This window comes from Cricetulus griseus, chromosome 5 (assembly GCF_003668045.3).
Source record: "Cricetulus griseus strain 17A/GY chromosome 5, alternate assembly CriGri-PICRH-1.0, whole genome shotgun sequence".
Taxonomy (NCBI): Eukaryota; Metazoa; Chordata; class Mammalia; order Rodentia; family Cricetidae; genus Cricetulus; species Cricetulus griseus.
Genome location: NC_048598.1, coordinates 131,159,478 through 131,185,038, shown reverse-complemented (window position 1 = coordinate 131,185,038; position 25,561 = coordinate 131,159,478). Strand labels below are relative to the sequence as shown.

The following is a 25,561-nucleotide window of genomic DNA, read 5'->3' as shown; positions in this document are numbered from 1 at the left end:
ATCACCATGGTCTCCCCCTCCTACTTACTTTCTATCTCTCACTTATGGTTGTCATCAGTGTTCATTTAAACGATCTGTTTCACAGCTATTTCCAGATTTGTTAATTTTGGTTAGTATCTGTTATATAAAAAGTGTAAAACTAAGGCATGAACTTGAGAAGAGTGGGTGGGGACAACAGAGGAGTTGGAGAGAAGACAGGGAGGGCTAGAAGTTATGTGAACACAGTACAGTACTTCTGTATGAAATTTTCAAAAAATTAAATTCTAATAAAAAAGATCACAGTTTAGGCTTTGAAGTTCAGTTGGATGTTTTGGCAGCTGTGTTTAGCTAAGCAACTGTCAGTGAGCTGTAGCTCACCAAAGTCTATACAATAAAGTTAAAAAAATTTAAAGCACTTCCACCACAACTCATTTTCTTTCTATGCACTGGTTTTACATAATTATTTTCAGTGTCTACATTTATAAAATTCACATTATTTTCAGGAGCCACAATAAGACTCTTCTATTTTATCTGAGTGATACTAGAGCTTATTATATTTACAGAATTATAGAAAATTTAAATATTAACCAGAGGAATTATATCATCTATATATCACTGCCTGACAAATAAGACTCGGTAATGGTATACAATAAATACCCTCTACTTAGTACAGGATGGTATAGTATAGTCCAGTATAGTATTATAGCTACTTAGATGGTATTTATAAAATCAGCGTGTTTAGATTCCTGAAAGAGAAGAACCTGGGCTTACCACAGCAGAAGAAAATCTTTAGCGCTTAGTTACCATGCCTTTGGGTTATTCTAGACTTTGTTCAGGGCTTTTGCATGTGTATGTATGGCTGTGGAGTGCATGTGTGTGAATGCATGCTCTCTGAGTCGTGTGTGTGTGTGTGTGTGTGTGTGTGTGTGTGTGTGTCCATTGCTCTCTACCATGTATCTTGCTTAGCTCAGAGCTTCCACTTTTGGCCCAATCTGGCTAGTTGGCTTGCTCTGGAGTCCCCTAGCTTCACCTCCTGGAGGTTGAGAACATACTTGGGCAGCCACACCCACGTTTTAGGTGGGTGCTGGGGACCTGAAATCCAGCCTTTGTGTGGCAAGTGCCTTACCCAGTAAACCATCTCCCCAGGCCCAGAATTCAGCTACCATTTCTCTTCATATTTTATTCTCTCAATTTCCTTGATTTTTTTCCTATCAAAATAGCTTCCTTCAGAGTTTACTTTTATCTGAGGTACAGGTGAGTTAAAACCTCAGCCTGCATGCCATGCAATACCTTGGTTTTGCCTTTTTATATGAACACTGGCATGGGAAGGTGTAGAAGGTTTGGGACATTTAGCCACACAAATCTGGGATCCGCTGCTTCGGCTTCACATGAGCAATCCAGCTGAGGAGACAGTGGTGCTATGGAATGGATTCTTGTGTGTTCCTCTCCTCACCTGGGAGTCCCCTGACAGGATACTCTCTTGACAGACTGACATCTCATCAAGGTGGCAACCTCTTGGGGCCCTGTTGGAATGATGTAGCTACAGATGTTGCCCTGGACTGGCTCCCACCTCAGTTCTGCTACCCAGCCTTGCCTGTTGCCTGCTGTTCAGTTCATCTTGTCCACTGAGTTCACTAATTCATATTTCCAGTGTCTACAGCAATCTATCGTCTATACTTATTTCCAGCACCTCAGTGGGAAAACGGATGAAGCGGTGTGTGAATTTTTGTTATCTTGAGCCAAGATCTCCACAAGCCTCTGTGTAGTTTTAGCAATACATATCTGCTCCTGCTTGCCTACAGATTAATTGTAATATTGGGCAAGCCGTTTTAACATCTTTGTGTTGACTTTAAGTTTTGAAGAAAAATGCTAGTGAAATTGTTTTAACTCTCTTGTATTACTATTTAAGGATTCTACCATTTTCTTTAATGTCATAAGATTCCATTCTTATCTGGAGATACAGGGTCCTGCATAAAGTGCCCAAATATCTCCTTAACCACTGAAAAGCAGTATCTACACGCATCGTCCAATTAGAAGCCTGATGGCTCTGCCTTTTTGACCAAGCATGGGTAAGGTGAGGGCAGAGGCAGAATTTTTAGCAGATGCACACTTATTAATAAGCAGTCTCCACTGTAAGTGAGGCAAAGCCCTGGTAGGAAAAGGCAGCCAATAAACACAGTCCAGTTGTTATAGAGAAATAACTGAGAGAGGCTAATATCTAGGTAACAATCCCAGTGAACTGGTGGCGACACTGGATTTAATGGTCACACAAGTCCTCTGTTGGATGGCGCGCAATGTGCAAAAGGAATAACTAGTCAAAGCCATGAAAAGATGGCAGGTGGGGTGGGGATGTAGCCTAGTTGCAGAGCACTTGCCTGGCACAGGCACAGGCGTGTAGCTCTGGCACTCAGGGTACAGAAGCAGGGGGATGGAGAAGTAGTGGGGGAGGCAAGAAAGAAAAGGGCAGAAGTTGATAGAGTGTACAGAGAAGAGACCCCCCCCACTCCCAGTGCATAAAGCACCCCTAGGGTATGAACAACAGTGTGCTAGGGACCCACGAGGCCTGTGTGGGTGGAAAGCAATAGAGATGAGGTAAACTGAGGCATCACTCAGTGAGGAGCTTCGGTTTTGCTCCTGTAGCATTGGGAGGACAACAAAGGGTTTCAGACTGGCTGGCTGCTGAGGTCTGAATGCCACTCATACAGAGTGGAGACCATCCACGTGAGTGGCAGCGGGGAGGTCACTGATAGATATTAGTGACCCTTAAGAAGGAGGTGTTGGCTGCTGAGTGGGGTTTGTACCCCCTATTTCATATGCTGAAGTCTTAATGTCTGATATGATGGTATTAAAAAGTGAGGCCTCATTATGTAACTGGGTCCCAAGGAAAGGGGACTATGAGTGGTTCAGTGCCTTTATAAACAGCATGTGAGTGCTTTCTCAGCTCTGACGGATGAAGATGTACAAAATGGCACTGCAAACCGTTGAGCAATTCTCACTAGACACCAGTTCTGCCACCTCCTTGCTTTTGACCTTCTCAGCCTCCAGATCCATGAGAAACGAATCTTTGTGGCTCAGGGCATTCAGCCAGGTACTCCGTCACAGGCGTCTGATATGACAAAGACAGTATTGTCGAAAGCAAAGGTAAGTGCTTGCACAATCCGCCTCTTCAGCATCAGCTGGAGTGTGTGTGTGAGCAGTTCTGTGTTCACTTAATTGACTTGACCCCTGGTTTTCCACTTCTCAGTGTAAAGCGGTGACGGGATTCCAGGTTCCATTCAGTGTAAGAGCTGCCATCCAAAGTCGATAGCCCCCTGTGACTGACTTTCCCCCATGATGCTCCAGACACTGCTGCCACAGAAAGCTGTACACAACAAAAGATATCCTGGGCATCCACAGGGAGCTGTCTATGGCACTGCAGGTAAGTGAGTTCAGCCAAACAGGAAGTGAGATGCGCCTTGGCAATGCAGCCAAAGATGGCTTTGTTCCACTGGAAGCTGCTCAGGGACAGACTGACTTTTTCAGCTCCCTTTTGGCTTGTCTGCATTGTTATTTGGTTTAAAGAGGATGTGTCTAAGAGAAAACGGTCCACTGGAGTCCTGAAACTATTTTTTTCAAATGAGAATTTTTTTTTTCTTCCTTAACTCCTACCAGGTCCTCCCTACCCATGCAACCCCATGACTCTGTCTCTCATTAGGGAACAGGCAAACAATAACAAAAAAGAAACAAACTATAATAATAATAATAATAATAATAATAATAATAATAATAATAATAATCAAAGAAAATAACAAAGAGAAAGCACAAGAAACACACACACACACACACAAACCACCATAAAAAAACACAAAATTGGCAACCGTAATATATAAGCAGAAGACCAGTAAGACTGGAACTTTATCTAAATATCATTTTTCAGTATGGAGTCCCCACTGCCTGTGGCCTCCTTAGCCAGGCATTTTATGACTCTGCTCTCATTGCTCAGTTAGATATTCACCATTTTCTTTTTTTTTAAAAAAAAATAGAGATGTTTTTGTTTTGCTTTGTTTTTATTATAGCAAGCTCTCAGTGAAAATGATTCTAGCAGGCCAATTAAAACCAAGTAATTAGGGGCAAGGAGCTTTTTACTCAGCCAGTATAAAGCTTGCTATACAAGCACAAGGAGCTCATTTCCATTCTCAGAGCCCAAGGTAAAGAAAAAGACAGGCTCTGGGCCTGGCAGTACCTAGTACCTGCTCACAATCCCAGAGCTGGGAGTGGGAGCAGAGAAAGGTAAATGTTTAGGGCTTGCTGGCCTTGGCAAGTTTCAGGTCATTCAAATACTCTGTCTCAGGGGTGGGGGGAGGGGTGAGAGTTGGGGGCCTGGGTGTGGTAGAGCACACCCTTAATCCCTGCCAAGATGGATCTATTTGAATTCAAACCCAGTCTGGTCTACTTAGCCAGTTCTAGGCCAGTTAAGGTTACAAAGTGAGACCCTGTAGGGAGACACTGTAGCCCCGCCTCCTAGTAGCCCGTACAGGTGTGACTGGCCACGCCCATGAGGGCGTGGTCAGGGGAGGTCGAAGATGAGTTGGAGAGAATTCTTAAGAGGTCACGAACATGTGGATGCCCCTTCTCTCTGGCCATGCTAGCTTGCGGCCTCTGGGCACGCTCTGGCTTGCATTTGGGCTGATGTTTATCTGAATAAAGACATCTTAGCCTTACGGACTACAGATCATCCTTGAGCACATGCAATAAGACCCTGTCTCAATGATGACAATAATAATAATAATAATAATAATAATAATAATAATAATAATAATAAATAATGTTGGATAGTCACTGAAGAATGACACTCAAGGTTGTCCTCTGGCTTCCACATGCATACATATGTACACACACTCCCTGACAGGTGTGCACCTACACTCGTATGAGTACACACACACACACACAGATCAGAAGATGACTTGTCTGGAAACAAGTGCTTCGTCACTCAAAACAGGTAAGAGGAAAGGGCAAATTATTGCCATGGATGTAGAAGATTAGTAAATACCACAGAGATGGAAGGAAGAAAGAGACAGTATGTGCTTACACACACAGTACTCCTTGTTTGAAAGCCAGGCTTTCATCACAGTGTTTTTCACACAGCAAAGGGCAATTAAACATCTTTTCAAGAAACACTAATTGCAGGCTTCTGAGAATATTTTTGGAGATTTGGATGATGGGAAAACGTTAAAGAGCATCAATTAAAGCCTGTGAAAAAGTCATATGGTGTCTTAATAACCTTAAAGATTCAGGTGGAAAATAAAATACCTATGGTTTCTTTATACCTTCTCTGCCATCTAAAGTTGACTGCTAAGCTTCCAACATGATGGATCAGTTTATAGTTAGGATGTACAAATTACTGGTTACATCAGTAGAGCTTAACAACACTGCAAACTTATACCAGCTGCTAGGTCCCTCCCCCAAACCAACCGATGGGATGCTTCAGAAAAGCAAACTCCAAAACCCATCTGTAAACGGGGAAAGCCATTCAGGAGAGTAGTTGGAGTCCAGTGTGGACTGCGAACATTGGGCTAGAGCTGAAGAGTGGAGGAAAGGTTGGCATGCAACTTTCTCCCCGCCCCCTCACTCTCTTGAGAGAGAATGCCAGGGGCAGAAAAACATCATCACCAGCCTCCCAGGGCAACACCAGAGCATTTCCTCTTTGTCTAAGGTGAAGACACAGAGAAGTTTCCAAAGAGGCAGAGACACTCAGTGGAACCATGACTGGGTGTCAGGGAGGGTGTGAGGTCAGACAAAGGCTGAAAGGTCGAGTTTAACTCCACAATAACAGAAACTTCCCTTTGGCGAGAACTTTATTTCAAGCATCCCGTAGGTTTACCATGTGGGGATGCAAGTTAGATTCTCAAAACTGAAAAGGTATCAACTGATGAAAAATGTGATGAAAGATTAGTCAGAAATTGAGATTGGGAAGTTAGACAAAGCCTGAATTGACACTCATAGATCAAACACAAAATTAGTGAAGATATGTACAGTTTAAATATCATGATATGTTCAAATTAATGAAGAACTTTATACCCAATAGAAAGCAGACACTTCATTTACATTCCTCCAAATCACACCTCTTAATAGTGGCACTCCCTATGAGCTTATGGAAGACAATTCCTTTCTAACTTTAGTTATGCTAGAGCATAACTAAAACTTTATACACCCACGGTGAATCAACACTGCTCAACTAATCAAAGTAATGAAATTAAAAGCCAAACAACACTTGAGTCTGAATGATGGTGAAAACACAGGCCAAACTTTTTGAGAGTTTTAAATACATCTGTGAGGAAACAGGAAAGTGTCACGAATGCTCTGTGTTTCAAACTCAAGTATGACAAAAGCAGCAGCAATGCCAGTCGAAGGAGAAATTGATGGCACAGACAAAACAGCAACAGAAAAGTAGGAAGATTGGGAATGGAGCTTTTTTTCTTTTTGAAGTTCAAATATTTGGTCAAGAAAAGGGGAAAGAAGTAAAGAAACAAATTCATCATGGAAAGAAGAAAAGAGTGGTGCAGACAATAGTGATCGTGAGTCATATTATGAGCAAACTATATGCCAATAGTTTGAAAGTAGAATAAAACAAATACATTTGGTAAAAATATATAAAATGTATTAAACATTGAAATTGGAACAAAGAAAAGGGTCAGAGTGTTACACCAAACAACAGTCTTTAGAAATTAAGTTGGAATGGTAATAAAAGGCTTCCTCCAGGAAGAATTCCCACAGATTCGGGGGAGTTTCACAAGCTTACAAAGATCAGGTGGTAGCTGTTTTCCCAAGTTTTTCCAGAAGCAGACAAAGAGAGAAAACTATCCAGGTCAGTCTGTCCCATAAGTGCAGTCTTGGTTTCAAACCAGGAGGCCAGAACAAGAAAAAGTAACTATAGATTTCATTCATTGACACATAGTGTAAGGCACAAGGCTGCTAGGTCCAGGCTCAGTGTCTGCCTGTCACCATGCCTCAGCAAAGTGACATCATGAAAGCTACTTAACTTCTGAGTACCCCAGCTTCCTTACAATTAAAACAAACTTGATAAAACTCAGTCTACAATGGCTGTCATAAGGCACAAGTGATTTAACACATATAAAATCCTTGACTAATATCTGATGTGGACAAATGTTCTATAATTATTAATAATTAATACTGAAATGGATATCAAAGTTACCAATAAATCTTAGTGAATCAGTAGATACTGAAATGCTATGGAAGCAAACAATCAATGCTTTATTTAAAAAAGGCAAGAATGGTTTGATGTTAGAAAATCTTTCGGTTTAATTCACAGAATTGATGGGTGTGGTAGTTAGAAAGGAATTGTCTTCCATAAACTCATAGGGAGTGCCACTATTAAGAGGTGTGACTTTGTGGGGGTAGGTGTGGCCTTGATGGAGGATGTTTGTCACTGTGGGGGGTTGGCTTTGAGGTCTCCTTTGCTTAAGTTGTGCTCAGTGTGAGACTCAGTTCACTTCCTGTTGGCTATGGATCAAGATGTAGAACTCTCAGCTATCTCTCCAGCACCATGTGTGAGTGCATGCCGCCAGTGTCCTGCCATGATGATAATGAACTAAACCTCTGAAAGTATAAACCACCCCAATGACATGTTTTCCTTTATAAGAACTGCTGTGTTTATGGTGTCTCTCCACAACAATAGGAACCTTAAGACAATTTGCTAAAAGATGATCACGTGATTTTTATTAGTAGAGGCAGATAAAGTGCCTAAAACTAAATAAGTAACTAGAACTAAAAATATTATAGAGGTAGAAATATAGGAAATTTGCTGGGTGCTTTTAGTCCCAGTACTTTCGAGGTAGAGGCAGGCAGATCTCTGTGAGTTGGAGGCCATCCTGGTCTACAGAGCGAGTTGCAGGACAGGCTCCGAAGCTACAGAGAAACCCTCTCTTTAAAAACGGACAAAAAAGAAACATAGAAAATTTCTTCCATAAAGGCTATCAGTCAAATTATTCATATAATATTGAATGGAGAAAGTGTGAATGTATTTCTTTTATTGAAAGAAATAAAACAAATGTTGAACTACTTAGATTCAGTGTAATGCTGGAGGTCATATTCAGTACAATCAGACAAGAAAAAGAAACAAGGTGTATAAGTATATAGCATTGCAAGGAGAGACATTATTGAGTGGATGTTATGTTCATGTGTACAGAAACCCTCAAAGGTGCAAAAGATGAATTCATACACTACTTGGGCAAATATGAGAGGTAGAAATGTTCGTGCACATGTGCACACAAACATGTACACACAGTATTTCTTTTAACCAGCAATATCCTGTGTACTGGCTGGTTTTGTGGGTCCACTTCACATAAGCTAGGATCATCAGAAAGGATGGAGCTCCAGTTGAGGAAATGTCTCCATGAAATTAAGCTATAAGGCATTTTCTCAATTACTGATCAATGAGGGACTGACTGCCCAGCCCATTGTGGGTAGTGCTATTCCCTGGGCTGGTGGTCCTGAGTTCTATAAAAAAGCTGGCTGAGCAAGACAGTGTAAGACCCTCGGAAAGCCCAGGCTTCCAGAATCTTAGCCCAGGACCGCAGCCACCCCAATCACAGAGTGGAGGCGAAAGCTTGATGCAAATTGCATGAGGCTTTATTGTAGTTTAATGAGCTAACCCCAAGTTAGCTCGGGTCTTTGACCCACCCACCATGGCGGATGGCTAACAAAGACAGTTTGAAGCCGCTGAGCACAGATCTTTATAGGGCAGCGTAAGGGGAGTGTCTAGGGGTATGCACAGGCTCAGGATTGGTGTGCCTCCAGGCTTGGAGGGTTTGCCCTGTGTTGATTGGTCAACTGGTTGTTATGGTCCATAGGCCCTCCCAGGGTTGCTATGCTTTGTGCATCATTGCTGTGCGCCTGTCCGTAAAGCACACCCAAGGTCATAAAGCATAGTGCCACCAGCTAACTTCTGATTGGCTCCTTGTCATGAGACAGGCATCTGACTTTCTAGTGTCTAGGACAAGGTCATAGAAGCACATGTTCGGCCGTTATGGCTGCCAAAAGGGAAGCTGGTCCCTTCAACAGGGGAGCAAGTCAGTAAGTAGCTCCCCTCTATAGCCTCTGCATCAGCTCCTGCTTCCAGGTTCCTGCCCTGTTTGAGTGCCTGTCCTGACTTCCTTTGGTGATAAACAGTGATGTGGAAGTGTAGGTCAAATAAACCCTTTCCTCTCCAGCTTGCTTTTTGACCATGGCGTAGCAGTAAAAATCCTAACTAAGGCATCCTGTGAGAACTTTGCTGCATTTCCACACACAACAGGGACTACTGGAATTAGCCTGACAAGGCATAAAGTGTGTAAGTAAATAAACTTCAACTCCACAAAGTTCCTCCCCCAGACTCAAAGGCAGGGACCTGAGGCATGTATGAATGACAAATTTAACTTTGCAATGATGTCTGTTCCCTCCTGGTAAATGTTTCAAGCAACAATCTGAAAAATGCACTCTAATTTACATAAAAAAGAGAGAAGCATGTAAAATGTAGCCAGTTCCCAGAAGGAAACAGACAGAAAGGAGGAAGAAAGGAGAGTAACTTGCTCTGGTGAGAACTAAGACAAACAGTACAAATAACAATAAATGTCATTCTGACACAGGGACCACAAATAAAGCAACAGGAATCATGGGGACAGATGTTTGAGAGTTGATAAGGGTGTCCCTGCAGTTCTGTGGAAACTTGTGCTCTCCAATAGATGCTGTTGAGAAAACCCATTTAGCACATAAACAAAAGAACACAGAATTTACATTCTGCTGTGCTCAAAGGTTAAACTGCTCGGACAGTCCCAAAGTCTAGATGGTGAAAGGAATTATAAAAAGAAATGGAAATAACTTTGGGGTTTTGAAATTTTCTCTAAAGCACAAACCAAAAAGAACAAAGCATGGAATGAGGTAAGAGTTTCTGTTCAGCAAATGGCTTAACTGAGCTAATGAGCAGCTGTCAAACTAGCAGGTCTACACCAGTAGCAATAGTAAAAATCAACGCTGAGAATTAGCAGGAACCGGGCCTGGTAGAGAAGGCGAGTGGAAAAGTGTATTCAGAGTAAGAGAGCCCAGGGAAGGAGCCAATCTGTGAAGATATGTTCAGCCTCTTTAGTAATTCAGGAGGCAGGGAGAAAGGGAAGAAGGAGGGGGAGGTACTCGGGAAGTCGGAGGGAGAAATCCCCTTGCTTCTGTTAGACCAACAGAAGTCTGGAATTCAATACCAAGTGTTGATAAGGATGTTTGCTTCACTGGTGGGAATGGAAATGAAATCTGGCAAATTGATAAGGAGACTGGGCAGTTTTGTGGTACATTCTGTATATAAGTCACCAATGTAGCAGTCCATCACGTGTAGAATGGCTTACAAGAATTCTTCTCCAGGTTTATATGGAGTTTGTGTAAGACCCTTTTGAAATTTATTTTTATTAAAAATTTTTATGTTATATATTAGAGTCATATTCTTTCCCTTCCTTCAACTTCTTCCATATCCCAACTTTATGTTTGATGGGGGATATCCTTCTGTATATATGTTTCTCTTTTTGGTTGATGAATAAAACACTGTTTGGCCAATAGAGGCAGGAAGATAGGCAGGGCTAGGAGACGAGGAGAATTCTGGGAAATGTAGACAGAAGGAGACCATGAGGAGACACCGTGTAGTTAAGGAAGGAGTAACAGGTCTGGACCCTTCTCCGGTAAGATAAGACCATGTGGAAATTCTTAGATTAATGGAAATGAGTTAATAATTAAGACAGAGCTAGCCAATAAGAAGCCCTAGGTATCGGCCAATAGTTTAATATAGCGTCTTTGTGTGTTCATTTGGGGTTGAAGCAGCGGGACCTGGTGGGATAAGAAAACTCGAGCAACATGCGTTCTTTTTCTTTCTTAAGAAAAAAAGCAAACAAACCAAAAATCCCCCAAATCAAAAATAAACAAATTGTTAAAAAAGCCAGACAAACAAAAATAACAAAACAAAAAATATCCAAACAAAAACAAAAAGTGATGGAGTCAAACAACAGAAAAAGGATGGAGTCCATTTTATGTTGGCCAGCTCCTGCTGGGCATGAGGCCAGCCCTGGAATGTGGTGGATATACCTACTACTCCACTGGAAAAAGCCAATTTCCCCTTTCCCAGCAGCTATTAATTACAAACAGCCTCCTTCCTGCTTAGGGGTGCAACTGGGTGTCCCCTTCCCCATCTCAGGGCTGGGATTCTGTCTGGTGTGTGGGGGATATTTATAGCACTGGGTGGCACTGAGCAGCTGGAAGCCACCTGGGAATCTATGGAAAAATCTGATGGGTGCACACGAAGAGATCTTACACAGTGACAAGAAACAATGAGTTCCACGCACATGCATGCTGTGTCAGTGACACTCAAGTGGAAGATACAGAAGGACGAATGAGAATCAAAGGACGGTGTCATTTTTTTTTTAAATAAAGGACACACCAGACATGGGTCTTATAGACACATCGGAAGGTGTATAAAGGTGTAGAGTGGGCCACTGAGATAGAGAGGGGTGAGCATGTAAAAAAGAGAGGGTAAGGAGGCACACCAATCCTGAGCCTGTGCTTATCCCTAGACATTCTCTTATGCTGCCCTACAAGATCTCTATGCAGAGGCTTCTCAGGGTCTTTCTAGCCATCCTCCATGGCTGGTGGATGAAAGGCCTGAGCTAACATGGGGTTAGCTCGTTAAACAACTACAATAAAGCCTCTTGCAGTTTGCATCAAAAAAAGAAAGAAAGAAAGAAAGAAAGAAAGAAAGAAAGAAAGAAAGAAAGAAAGAAAAGAAAAGAAAAGAAAAGAAAAGAAAAAAGAAAGGGTAAAATAAAACCAGGAGAAGTCTTCCACTTGCTGATAATGTTGCACACAATTTTCACAAGGACAACTAACTGGTTATGTGGGACATCTTCCTTCCACACAAAACACAGCAAACAAATAAAAAACAAACAAGCAAAGGACTGCAGTAAACCAAGTGCATATATATTCAAGCAGAAGGGGAGGTTTCTAGATTAAATATTTATCTTTTTTGTTGTTTTGTTTTTGTTTTTGTTTTGAGTCAGGGTTTCTCTGTAGCTTTTGAGGCTGTCTTGGAACTCACTCTTAGACTAGGTTGGTCTCAAACTCACAGAGATCCACCTGTCTCTGTCTTCCGAGTGCTGGGATTAAAGACGTGTGCCACCTCTGCCTGGCTATTTATCTTCTTTATAATGGAAGGCATACCCTGTTGCCTCTCTACTTCCTTTGGCTGAAGCAGGGTCTTCCCATGTAACATGCCGACTTTAGACTTTCAATCCTTCCTCCAGTCCCTAAGTGGATTACAGGCATGTGCCACACCACACCAGGCACTCAAATCCACTTCTTAAAAAAAAAATAGTCCACTATTTACTTATAGGTGTTGTGGTTTGAATGAAAATGACCCCCATATGTCCATAAGGAGTGGCACTATTGGAAGGTGTGGCCTTGTTAGAGGGAGTGTATCACTGGGGGTGGGCTTTGAGTTTCAAATGTTCAAGTCAGGCCAGTGTCATCTTCTCTTCCTACTACACGAGGATCTGGATGTAGAACTCCCAGCTACTTCTCAAGCATCATGTCTGCCTGTGCACTGCTACACTTTCTGCCATGACAGCAATGGACTGAACCTCTGAACTGTAAGTGAGCCACCCCCACATTAAAATGCTTTCCTTTACAAGAGAGTTGTCACAGTATCTCTTCACAGCAATAAAAACCCTAACTTCGACAGGTGTAACCGAGCTTTATTACTTCAATAAGCAAGTGTCTCTAGTGTCAAGAACAGAGCAGATTAGCCTCCAACTAGTCATTCTGACATAACCATGCCATAGTATAAGTGTCTCAGTAATATGGAACATTGAAGATTGAGACAGCAGAATAAACTACTCAGCTAAGTTTATAACCACTCAGCTATGCTTTAAATCCTTCTACTGCCAACAGCAATTCGATGCCTGCATTTACCTACCAGCTGGTAGACAAGGTCATGTATCTTCATGCAGCAGGGTACCACTTTTCAAAGCTACAGTGTCATGGCTAAAAGTCATAGCTACTCCCAACTCAATGAACAGCTTGTTTCATGGCAGAATTACCTTTGTGTCTTCAGAAGGCTTACTGCCCAAGTCACTCACTCATCCTTAAGTTAATGTAACACAGTAAAGATTCATATTACAACTTAATAAATGGACAAGTGTTTGTGTGTTCTCAGATGTTTTCTGGGAGAAAGATTACTAATTGTGTTTTTGTTTTTCATTTTCTATAGGATTAAAATGTCCTGTGGAATTGATGGTCTGTGTAGAAACACAGAATGTGAAATGCTGTTCACTACAGTTACATGATTTGATTCCTGAGGGCAGGGCTGGTTGGCCCAGTGACAAAACCGCAAGTTGTCACTTGTTAGTTACATGATCTCTAGCTGGATGTGAATCCCATTGTTACTGCCAGATCTCACTATTAGTTGATGAAGCTGGGAGCTTCTGTGGCCCAGAGACTGAAGGATCAAATCAGGACAAGAGCTCTTCCCCCTACACAAAAGACTTTCTTATAAAGCAATGAAGGCACGTTACCAAGAAGGAGGTTTCCAGAATTTTCTGACTTTACCCATAAATGTAAGGAACTCTGTTGAGTGTTTCCTACCTACTCCTGCAGAGAAAAGAACTTGAAAACATATGTTTCCATGCCTTTTTGAATGGAATTACTTTAAATGGGGCCTGGACATAGCTCAGTGGGTAGAGCACTTGTCCAGTTTGCACAAAGCCCTGGGTTTGACCCCCAGTATCACACAGAATCCAACTGTGTTTGATGGAGCATACTTGTAGCCCCGGCACTCAGGAGAAGCAGGCAAGGAGATCAGAAGTTCAGAGTCATCCTCATCTTCATAGTGAGTTTGAGGCTAGCTTATCATACATGAGACCCATGTCTCAAACCAAAATAAAAATAAAGGAAAGGAAAGAAAAAAGAAAAAATCAAATAAATTATCCCTTTCAGCAAAAGGAGGTTATAGCTAAGCCAAGTACAGGTCTGGTAGTCTGAACATTACTTTTAATGGTATCCTTGAGTTTTTGGTTCACTTGTTGTTTAAGGGGTAAACTACTAGGAAAATGATACTTTGCTTTCCCAGGGATGATGATGATTAATGACTAGCAGTCACACTTATCTTCCATTCTTCTCCTCTTTCAAGAGTTGACTCAAGTGTCACCTCAGCTGGTTTGTGGCACTGGCCACCCCAGGTAATTACTGGCCTCTCTGTGCTCCCCTATCCACACTATGCTATGGTACTTACACTGCTTGATGGGCATCTTGTTTCCCTTGTGGAGTGATGATGTACCACCCAGGCTTGTTCATCAGTTAATCCCAACCCTGAATGCAGTCCATTACAAAGCATGTGGTGAATACATTTACAGAATTTGTTATAAATGTGGGGAGAAGTTTCTAATAGCCACAGTAAGATTTCAGCTTTATAAGTATGTGATGTGCTCGTATATGTATATGTATATGTATATGTATATGTATATGTATATGTATATGTATATGTAGGTGCATGTGTACATCATGATCTGCCATGACGATAACAAAAGCCTAATCCATCAAGGTTCATAGTCCTGGGAAAGTCTCCAAATGTACTAACCTTGCTTTTTGGGTTCTGCAGTTCTGCTTCTGGCCGACTGTTCTTGTTAACTGAAGTATGTCAACCCAGGATGCAGTTTTTATACCTAAAATCTCACCCTGAGAAAGGGACTACACTAGGATCCCAAACATCCAGTGCAGTCACCGGCTGTTTTAATAAAGCCTTCTTATCGGCTTGAATCCATGGCCAGGTGGTCTTCTCTGGTGGAGACCTCACAATAAAACATTAACAAAGGAAGTTATCAATAATTCTTTTGGAAAGGGGAAAGGTATTTCTGAATAATGAGAAAACTAGAGCCTTCCTTCCCTGGACACTGCACTGTTCCTGAAAGCCTATGCAAGAGAAGGGACCCCATGTTAGTAAGTCCTATTAAAGTGATGTTGTTTTCCCTTCAAAGCTACTCAATTATTTCCATCTACTATGAATAATATTTTCTCGAGTGTCTGAGGTTTGATTACTTAAGTCAAACTTGTAAAGTTCACTCCAATGCATTTTATTCTACAAAACTCTTTGGCCCTCATTTTTGTGAGACTTTATTCAGTCTCAGAGTTTCAGATAACAGTTTTCTGAGACTGTTCAAGCAAAAATAACAGGGAGTCACTACCTGTTCTTTTCCCACCATCAAGAAACATTAGCAATTCCACTTTTGTCACATTTCCAATATTCGACTGTTTTTCACCATCTGCACTGCTGCCACTGACCCGCCATCCCCTCGCACAAGGGTTCTGGAAAGAACCTACTGAGCATCTCCCCAGTTCTGCTCTTATCCCTCCATAGACTGCTCCATGCACGGTGACCAGAGTGCCCAGAAAAAAATGATCCCACAAAATCCATACTTGCAAGTCCTTAAGAGATGTGTGGTCCCATCATAAGAACCTTTGAACATGAATCTTCACTTTAGGGATCTCTGCCCCCAAATAATGGTCAGATCAAAAGATCTACTCAAAAACTGCAAAAAGGCAGTGTTCAACAATGTTCAGTCTTTGTGAGGATGAAATGAATGAGTATTGGGCACATAGGTTCCATCATCAGGAGAAGGAGAGACAGAAATGCTCAGAGTTTGAAACTTGTCAACACCAGCAGTAAATTCCCGAGGTTTTAGAAGCCCAGAGTTACTAGAACCCAAACATCATCAAGCATCCCCACTTCATGGACTGTGTCTCTGCAGTGAACTGAAAGCTGGCTTCTTGCTTTTAATTCTGTGTCGCCTGTGCAGACAGCAGAGATGTGATGGATACTGGAGATATACTCTAACTGTTAGCCACTGAGAGAAAAGAATCTGTGGGCATGCCAGGGAAGCAGCCAGAGAGATGCAGTGCTGGCCCTAGAATCTGCTGCTTTCCCCCAACACCATGGTCGGTCAGTTGGAAAATCTACCTCTCCCAGAAGGCTGTGCCTCTGCACAAACACAGTATTTGATGCCAACTCTGCATACTGGACTGGGAGTAAAGAGAAGAGGGTAATCAGAAAGCCCAGTCTGTACTGTAAGTGCCCAGAGAGATGCAGGTTTTGCAACTCTTATTAGCCAAACAAATATTTTTCTCATTCTAAAAAGCAGTATACAACTGACAGAAAACGCTCTCTGCAGTCAAAGAAATAGGCCTGGCTTAAAACTCCCCTTTGTGCCTGAAGTTACCTTATTAAAAACACTCCTAAGAGCAGAAGATAATAAATAGGACATTCAACACCTTCCCCTATTCCCAGACTCAATTCTACTTTTGCTTCCATACAGGGTACCACAGATTCCCAGGTCCAGGGCAGGAGAGTCTATGCAAACCAACGAGAGCAGAGAGCTTCCTGTATTCCCAGCCCTCTTCACTGCCCCCACTTTGCACCTGTCCTGTGTCGGCCTCTAGGGAGGTAAGCGTTTAAACTCAATCGTACAAAGGTCTGTTGAGTTTCTCAAGCTACATAGTAACTCCAAATGTACCACATAGTGGGGAGAAACTGGGCAGAAAACACATCTGCTTCCCTCCCAGTGGTGCGTTATCACTACAGCGTTATCACTACAGCATTGGTACCCAAGCTATTAAAGCAATGATTCTTTTTGTATTTGCTCCCGCCACCACCAGTAAGCCAGACAAATACTGTCATTACTTCAGGACAACCTAATCTCTTCCCTTGAAGTAAAAATAAAAGGGAAGAAGGGTAGAATCATCATTCCGTTACCAGTCCTTCATGCCCCCAGAGCTCTTGGAAGATGTGGGTAAGTAGGTACAGAAAGATGGTGATACGCACACATCGCAGCTGCCGTGATGTAAGTCACTGACACAGACAGGGCCAGGATAAGTGTGGCCTTCAGTGTGCCTGTAATGTTCTGTTACATCATTGTTTAGCAGAATGTCTAGCAAGGGACCATGCCTTGCTCATCTTTGCTTCCTCAGCTCCCACCCAGAAATTCACATATACTTGATTCTTGAATCCATGAACATGTGGCTATGTACACATACAGGGAAAAACATTCAGACACATAAGTACAAATGGACCTACATGACTTGTTTATGATTCTGATTACCAGATTCTAGAACCTCCTATCATACCTCACAACAGATATTAGTCTTTCCCGATGTTCAGTGTTAAGTTCAGACTTCCTTTCAAAACGACTAGGTCATGAGAAATGAACTGGACAGCTTATACTTACCTCTGAAATGCAAAAGTCACTAAGACTGAAGACACCTATAATAAGAATTAATCATGGCCGGGCAGTGGTGGCACATGACTTTAATACCAGCATTCAGGAGGCAAAGGCAAGTGATCTCTGAGTTTGAGGCCAGCCTGGACTACAGAGAGAGTTCTAAGACAGCCAGGACTGTTACACAAAGAAACTCTGTCTCAAAAAAAGAGAATCAATCACAATGGTATGTGATATAATTATATTAATGTCCTGTTGGTGAAATATTCCATTAACAGCAACTCCTGCAGCAGAACAGGTTCATGGGTGCTCTAAAGTGAATGCAGCAAAGAGTTAGCCAGACACATATTCTCTGACAGTGTATATTGCTGAATGGAGCTCAGTTATTCCTGGTTTCAATGGAAATTTATGGATTCTAATGAGAGGGTTTGTTTCCTATCTGTGTGGTATTCCTGGATGATGCTGAAATACAGTTACATAGCTCACAATGAGATATGTCTATATCTACCAAGAACCTCAAGACAGACTTGTTGGACAATGTGTCTGTTGTTTCCCTAAACAATTTTTACATGTTGGTGACTGTCGGGGGCCATGGAAAAAGTAACCTTGGACCTGTAAGGGAGACTTGGGCAGAAGCTGCCAGTATAACCCATTATAATTAAAAGAATAGCTGCCTTTAATCCTTCCCTCCCTCATACATAACATCTGGGCTCATGAAGTAGCTTATAGAAGGAAAGATACAGTTCATGGTCAGGTTACCTAGCAACCCTTCCCCCCCTCCTAACCCACTATCTAACACCTGCACCCTGCGACCTTGGTAACATCCTGCACTCTCAAGGACTTACGCACAGGGGCATGCCCCCATGGTTTGGTTTTCAGGCATAGGCTTCAAACAACCTCTTCCTGCCTGCCAAGCTCCCTGCTTGGCACCCCTATATAAGGTCCCTGTGAAAAATAAAATTTGCAGCTTGATCAGCAACCTGTCTTGCTGTTGTTCCTTGTTCTCCCTGACCCTATCATTCTAGGTTCTTTAGCGACTGCAGCACATCAGGGTGTGAGCTCACGTGGTACCCCGAAGGTAGGGGCAGGTATTCCAGTATTTTAATTTTATTGTATATCAGGTTTTCTTACTATTTTAAACAGTTCCCTTTGGCCTATTTACTTACTTCTTAAAAAACACAGTCTCATTATGTCATTGAAGCTGGCCTCAAGCATGGGCCTCTCCTGTCTCATCCTTCCATGTGCTAGGACTACAGGCAATGGGCCACCATGCATAGACTTATTCTAATTCACACCACACAGCATCACCTTAAACTGAGTTGTATGTGTTCATTTGTATACAGGTATCTCCTTCACTGATGGAACATCAGGGCAGCACTTAATCTGTCTCTTTTCCATTCCCTCCATTCCCGTGTCTAGTAAAAAGTCTGGCATGTACTCAGTTCTTAATAATTATTTATCCAGTAATGTTACTGAACTGGCAACTGTTCACTCACTGGCAGTTGGGCTGTTATTTCATATAGAGCAAAGATACTTAGGAATGAATTGACTGCTTAGTCACAGCACACACACACACCCTTCCTGCAGTTGAAGCAGAAGTCTCCAGGAAGTGTATACTGAGAGCCAAGAGAACATACTCCTTGGACAACAGCCCCATGCGGTGATCAGCAAGAAGAAACAGCATCGTCGGTATGAAAGGTTTGGAAGGAGACATGCAGCATTCTACTAAGATTCAAAAAAAGAAAGGGAATTGCTGCAAGGAAGCCAGATGGGCTTGAATGCCATGAAATGTACAGCAGATGGCTCTCAAATATTAAGCTAACATTTGCCTATGCTCCAAGCTAAGCTGTGTGAAGGCTGGTTACATGGTGTCTATTTAGAAACACACAGCTAAAAAATAAATCAAGTACTGCTAAAGTTTTCTGCTAAAAACAAACCTAAGCATTATCACCCAGTGCATTTCCATACTAAGGAAATGTTATTATTCAGGCTAGATTAAGTCTAATGAAACCGCCAAGAACAGGGCAGGGGGAGCCCACTCTCTCCAGAATCTGTTCAGAAACAGGCTCAGTCTGACAAAGCCGTGAAAAGCTGCTTCTGAGAATGCCATAGCAACAGCAGCAGTCCTCAGACAAACACTTTACAACCCAGATTTGTTTTTCTCCCTCCTAAATACCTTTGCATGACATTTTTGGATAATGTTGAAATACAACCGACATTTCGTAAGGTGTAAACACACGGCCTGTTCCAAAAGCTTCAGTTTTAGATAGGGTGTTCGTCATTGTCTCACTTAAGCCATGATGGTGACTCTGTGGGTAACCCTTGAAGTACCTGTTTCTCTCTGTGGGATGCCCCAGAAACTATTGTTACTCAAAAGTTAGACTCGATAATATTCATAAACTTCAGGCACTATCTAGTCAAAAAGGATGCTCTCAAGATTCATCATCAACAGGGCAAAGTCATCAGCCATCTACTTTGCATATATTATTTAAGGTTTCTTCCCCCCAAAAGGAGTCATAGAACATTCTTTTACTTTCTCATTAAGTCAGAAGTGTAGAGACTATAAAATCTTGGTCACCAAGAAGTCTAGAAGAGAAATAACAAGAGAGCCATGCAGACAAGTTTCCTGATAAAAAATATTTACCATGAATAAAGAAAACCTATTTAATAATTGAGTAACAAGCAGAGTGTTGTCCTGCTTTCTGTTATTATAGTTAATATAGCAGAAAACAGAAATTAAGAGACATTTGTTCACAGGCTAATTAAAATGGATGGCTAAAGGGGGAAATTGGAAGAATATTGGAGAAACATAACATTTATTCAAAGTGTCAGTAGTCCTGAGTTTATGTAAGAAAAGCTTCTGTTTGGGATATGCATACTGAAACATTTGGAGGTGAAATATCTTGATGACAGTAGCTTAATTCTAAAATAATTCCACCAAAATAAATACAATCAACACAACAGAATCCTACTGTTAAATTTTGTTGACCTACAAATGGAAATTCACTTTCTCATTCTAATCTGTGGATGAAATTTTGCTTAATGATCTATTTTAAGTATCTTGTAGATAGTGGAGACTCATTCCAAATCATAAGTTAGAGTCAAATATTTGAAGTCTTTGCCTGCTAGCAAAGTATGTACTACTTATGGGTGGTAACTCCTTGCCAGTGATTCTATGAGGCACTGTGAAGTCCTATGTGGATTTTTGAAAAGGCGGAAATGGGCAAAGAAGAAACATCAGCTGAACAAGTTCTTGCAATGGCCACCCCCACGGAGACAGGAGTTTTGTATGAAGCCTGTTTCCTGTCTGTTACACTGCACCATCCAAATATTGGTTGCCCCCAGTTGGAGGTGCAGCAAAGCTCACTTTCTATTTAAGCTAGCTGAAAGTCTTTGTTTTTGTTTTTTGATGTGACAAACTCTCAAACCTTTGCTTCTCTAGTCTAGAGGGATCATTCCATATTTATTATTACGAGAACGTTAAATCCTGCCGTAATATTACTTCAAATGTACCTGAAGAAGCTGTTACCTGAAAAACCTGCTTTTCAGCATTCCTGAAAAACAACCTAGAGAAACCTTAGTGAAGCTGCTTATTTGAGGGGGAGGTGGGGCAGGAGGCAATTTACCACATATCACAATGGATTCAACTAAATTGAGATGTCTTTACTGTAAAGTTTCTAGTGCTTTCTAGCTTGAGAAAAATTTATCCTGCAGGCCTGGCCACACCTGGTAAAACCAGACTTGGGGCTTGAGCTAAAGGTTGAGCCCAAGAAGGTAGCTGTGGCAGGTGAGCTTCACCGGATCCTGACAAAGTGGCTAGTTCACACCCCCTCCCCATCTGGGGGAATATGGATGCTGAGGATATCAAACAAAAGTCTGCTGACTGGCAGGTGTCGGGCAAAGCTACCACAGCAGTGTTCCATAGGCCTATCTTCCAGACAGCATCAGGAATATCCCGCCAGAGGGCTTGTCTACCAAGGACAGCTCCCCAGCAGCCTCACAGTTTCCAGTGTCATTAATCAACCCTGTTGCTGACTGTGACCTGAGCATGGAGCGTTTTTTTAGCGAGCACAGAAAACACAACCCAGTTAAAAAATGTGAGTGTAATTGCTGTGCTTTATCACGTTGCCATTCTATCAACCAGACTACTTCAAAAGCGTCACTTAATTTAAATCTCACTGCAGTTGCCGAGGGCACAACAACGTTCTTTTATATTTAGATAAGGCTTGGGAAGTAAGTGGTAGATGTGGATTCAAACTCACATTCTTGTTATTCTGGGGTCACTATATCATACATCTAATCTCTTTAATCTTTTCAATAACAAAGTTGATTTTTAGTAGGGTTCTTCTGTATTCAGAGTGAAAGTTTTCCACTGTATAGAGGTTATAAAATTTCAGTAGGTTGGCCTTGTACACAAATGTTCTATAGGTTCAGTTCAGCAAAGAAAAGGTTACATGTTGGCCCACAGTGATGCCACTTTATGCCTTGTTAGCTCAAACCTGTTACTGACTACATCAGTTGACCCTAGAAAGCATCTTTCCCTGCTGACTATGTTGTCCTTTCCAGAGTTGATCACTCCAAGGAGTACAGCCAAGAGACAAAGTTCTTCATGAGTAACAGTAGGTGACCCACACACAGTGTTCTCTTCTTAATTGGTCCATTACTCTTTCACCTTTCACTAGATGCAATAACATTTAAATGGACTTTGTGGAAAGAACATAAGCTACAAAACACACTGGCATCCAATAAAAGACTCTGGTATACATCAGTAACTGAACCTATATGTCTGGAGTCATATATTGAGATTCATTTGCTTGTCAAATATTTGTTGAGTAGCTGCTGTCTACCAGGTCTAGGGAGTCTGGTGGCTTCTTGTGGCCTTCAGAAGCACCTGTACTCGTATGCACACATCCACATGGGTGTACACACACACACACACACACACACACACACACACACACACACACACGATTTTAAAAAAAGGAAAACGTGTTTTTAAGTCATTTTATTGCTACTTCCTGAGATGTTGTTATAGAAACACATCCATCATCTTTCTTAACCACAGGTGAGAAGCTAGTGCTTTCTGGACAGCAGAAACACAAAGCTTTGGAGAGAGGTCTGAGGAGGACTGGAAAGTCCACCTGTCTAAAGCTAGCCCCCCAAGAGACTGAGGAATGCACACAGTGTCTTAAGTTCCATGCCTCCCACCATTTGAGTATTCACAGCCTACCCAGTACCACAACTGCTCAAAGCCCACAATTTGGAGTAGAACATCCCTGAGCTCTGCCTGTTTTCCTTTCAAATAACACATTTCACATATGCTGTTTCCTTGGGACCTTTCTTGCACTCCATTTTTCAGTGGGCACTCTGCAGGTTGCACTTGATGATAAACCAATTCATTGTTTTTGTGCCTCGGTTGCTAGTGTGTGGTCCATCCTATATAACAGGCTTTCAACTCAGTCACCAACATGTAAAAATTGTTTAGGGAAACAACAGACACATTGTCCAACAAGTCTGTCTTGAGGTTCTTGGTAGATATAGACATATCTCATTGTGAGCTATGTAACTGTATTTCAGCATCATCCAGGAATACCACACAGATAGGAAACAAACCCTCTCATTAGAATCCATAAATTTCCATTGAAACCAGGAATAACTGAGCTCCATTCAGCAATATACACTGTCAGAGAATATGTGTCTGGCTAACTCTTTGCTGCATTCACTTTAGAGCACCCATGAACCTTGTGGCAGAAACTGCATTAAATGAGTAACTGAAGTAGATTCTCTACTTTATTATATTATGAATAACATGAATATTTGAATAGCAATAAAATGAGATAGTAAATGCATAACCCAAATTATCTAATTAATCCTCACAAGATACCAGCAATATAGGCACTATTTCCCTTTGAACAGACAAAAAAGTGCAGACAGGCTTCCTGGTCCAAAGTCACAGAACTGGTAATCAGTTGGTAAAGCAAGAGCTAAGTCTAGGTGACCAGTGGGCTGAACAACCACATGGTTAGAGTATACAAGGGGATTTGATAAGGCAGCAATGGCCGGGGAAAGCTCTTGATTCCAGCTGCCGGGGGGGGGGCAGTTTTTCCAACATTACCCATGGATCCCATGCCTTTGCGAACAGAACACTTTAAAGGCTACCAAAGAATGATGGAATTTTCCACTGAGAAGAGTTCCATGCTCACCAGACAACAGTGGACTCATCCCCCCACTGAGATAGAGGCCACTGCTCCTTCTCCGGTGTAAACTTATATCTAGGCATTTGGAGCCAGCACAGGTCTGGTTGAGTGTCGGAGCACTTACTCCAGGAGGTGTTAGGGTGAAGACACACTATGGAGAGCAGCAGGTCAGCCTTACTCCCTGGTGGCTCACTCCTTGGGAACCTTCTGAAGATCCAGGCACTTGGCCTGAGTTGAAAGCCTGTTATATAGGATGGACCACACACTAGCAACCGAGGCACAAAAACAATGAATTGGTTTATCATCAAGTGCAACCTGCAGAGTGCCCACTGAAAAATGGAGTGCAAGAAAGGTCCCAAGGAAACAGCATATGTGAAATGTGTTATTTGAAAGGAAAACAGGCAGAGCTCAGGGATGTTCTACTCCAAATTGTGGGCTTTGAGCAGTTGTGGTACTGGGTAGGCTGTGAATACTCAAATGGTGGGAGGCATGGAACTTAAGACACTGTGTGCATTCCTCAGTCTCTTGGGGGGCTAGCTTTAGACAGGTGGACTTTCCAGTCCTCCTCAGACCTCTCTCCAAAGCTTTGTGTTTCTGCTGTCCAGAAAGCACTAGCTTCTCACCTGTGGTTAAGAAAGATGATGGATGTGTTTCTATAACAACATCTCAGGAAGTAGCAATAAAATGACTTAAAGACACGTTTTCCTTTTTTTAAAATCGTGTGTGTGTGTGTGTGTGTGTGTGTGTGTGTGTGTGTGTGTGTGTGTGTGTACACCCATGTGGATGTGTGCATACGAGTACAGGTGCTTCTGAAGGCCACAAGAAGCCACCAGACTCCCTAGACCTAGAGCCACAGGTAGTGGTGAGCTGCCAAAAGTGGGTGCTGGGAACTGAGTTCAGGTTCTCTGCAAGAGCAGTTTGTGCTCTTAAACTGCTGGGCCATCTCTCCAGCACCCACATATTTTTCTCCTTAGAATATGCTTAGAACAATTACTACAACAATTCTGGCATGTAGCCAGTTCCACTATCAAACAAGAGTACAAAGGAGAAATGTATAAAGAATTAAAAACCAAAATCATGCAACTACAGAATACACATCTCAACCTATTTTCTTTCTCAACCTTCTACTGCATCACAAGTTGCCCTATGAGTTACAGACTGCCATAGGATAGTGTAGGATTCCTGGGAAGACGCTGGCTACAGAAACCCTCCAACGGCAGTGGCTGTGTGTTACTTGCTTTATGCCAAAACAAAATTACCCAACAAAAGCAATTTAAGGATTATGACTCACAGTTTGAGGGTACAATCATCAATGCAGGAAATTCACAGTGGTAGTAGCCTGAAGCAGCTGGTCACATGGCCTCCACAACCACACACACACAGAGAGAGAGAATATGATGCTTAGCTCCCTGTCTCCTTTGTCTTCAGTCTAGGACCCCAGCTTGTGGAATGGTGCAGACTGAGTCTTTCTACCTTGAGTAACCTAATCTAGATAATCATCACCAGCCTGCCTGAAGACTTGTCCTCTGGGTGATTCTAGATCCTGTCAAGTTGACATTATTAACTCACAGTGGCTTACAACAGGAGGGTTTTAGTGTTAGTGTGAGTTTTCACTAGCAGGCAATTTTCAACCTGGTAGTCCTTTGGGGGCTTCCTATTTACCATTTTACCTAGACCTTGAAGGAGGAAAATATATGCTTGCATCTCAGATATGTCCTTGTTCTAGATATGACCTATACCTGTACCACTCACTTTCTGTGGGCAAGAAATTCTATAAACTCAGTCTTCCAAGGATGTAGGGGGGGCTAGGAACTCAAGACCTTGATTGAGAAGCCACTTGCCAGACATAGGATGTATAGATATCAACACAGGGAAGAGCAAGCATTAATATGCTGGAAAAAACTCCCCTTTGCCAGCTACAGAATGTGCATCATATTGATGATGGGTGCAAACAGTGTACATAAAAAGGGCTAAAATTTATAGTTCAGGAAAGAGGCTGTATCTCTTCTTAGGAGAGTCAGCCCGGATGTGACAGATGAAACATAAGGCTGGAACATGAAGGTGACTCTCTCACAGAGGACTTTTACTCATATGTAGGGTTTGGGTCCCAATCTT

General features: G+C 42.1%; 1 protein-coding gene across 2 annotated transcripts in view; it reads right to left on the bottom strand.

The window, feature by feature from the left end:
- The window catches only part of LOC107976997 (reticulon-1), a 207,148-nt gene that overhangs the window by 57,871 nt on the left and 123,716 nt on the right, over positions 1 to 25,561 (bottom strand). The window lies entirely within an intron of this gene.